The following is a 1,411-nucleotide window of genomic DNA, read 5'->3' as shown; positions in this document are numbered from 1 at the left end:
GAAAGCTGAACTCTCTTCCCCTCTCCAACACCATTTCTGAATCAGCTCAACGGTTTTTGCTTTTCTTCTTCATGTTGTGTGAACGGGGGCCTCGGCGCTGGGCTTTGTTCCTTCTACCTGTGAGTTCAAGGTAACGCAGCAGAGCGGAGTTTAACGCAGCCTGTCTTATGCCTCCTGACAAGAAGATTTCTTTTGCTACACAGTCTCAGTAGGAAATCATCTCCACCCACGCAGCCGCCCACACGCTGCTCACTGACGTCAGAGCCATCAGCAGCGATGAAGATCAGCGGGGAACGATGAAATGCGCCGCGGTTATCACACAGAGTCTGGCTTAATGCGGACCATCGTGGGAACGAAAACAGTATATGCCGTAAATTATTTAACATGATCCCTTATTAATAAATGCAAGCGTTGTGAACTATTGGGTTGCCGGTTCATATGTTTGCAGATAATTCTAGGATTCTTGTTATTTGACGGACCTGATTGCGTTATGCAACTTCTCAAAGAAATGTGTGAATAGTGGCAGTATTTGTGGTTGCATTTCATATGCAAAGATACAGCTGTCCACATGAGGTCAGCACTGCACTGAGAGAAGTACTCCGTGTAGCTACTGCAGAATCCCGGGTCCTTAATTTAACTGAATGGAGAAATGCTGGAATAACAAAATAACCTCCATAAGGGAAAGTACTTAACTGGAGAGTCCCTTAAGGAAAATAATGCAATTCTAGAAAAACCTGCTGTTAGGTTGCTTGTAGACTTAGCATAGTAATGTAATATATTAAATGTATATATAAATAAATAAATATGTATAATTGTGTGTATACATATTTAGCAATAAAGGGCAAATAACCAATATATGCATGTACATGGAAATGTACGAATGTACATAACATATACAGGTATATTTATAAATATATATTCACAACACACTGACATGTAATTTGCATTTAAACAATAATCAACTGTTAGATTGTAAAGTAATCATAGTCTATTGTAAATTAGTACAATATAGATATATACACACTATATACATATAGTATAAGTACAACAACGATTAACTTTAGTTCACTGATGTAAAGGTACATTATGTGCGTCACAGGCTGCAAAGACTCATTCGACAAAGATTTTGAAGGAGTATAGCCATACAAAAAGGCTGACTGGTTACACTGGGCTACAAGTGGCTACTGGGATTGATTATACTGTGAGCAGAGACACTGAGTGGACTGGGTTTACTGGGAGCAGAGAGGCTGAGTGAATTGGTTATTTTAGGCTTGGAATGTTAACCAACAATATTTCCCTCGTATTTGTAGCGTCTAAGTATAAAGTAGCTTGTGGATTAAAATGCTCACATATAGTACAACCATCTCAAATACTGTACTTTACTGTTGTGGTCAGAATAAACCAGATGATG

The sequence above is a fragment of the Gasterosteus aculeatus genome, chromosome 16, assembly GCF_964276395.1.
Source record: "Gasterosteus aculeatus chromosome 16, fGasAcu3.hap1.1, whole genome shotgun sequence".
Lineage (NCBI taxonomy): Eukaryota > Metazoa > Chordata > Actinopteri > Perciformes > Gasterosteidae > Gasterosteus > Gasterosteus aculeatus.
This window is presented reverse-complemented; position numbering follows the sequence as displayed.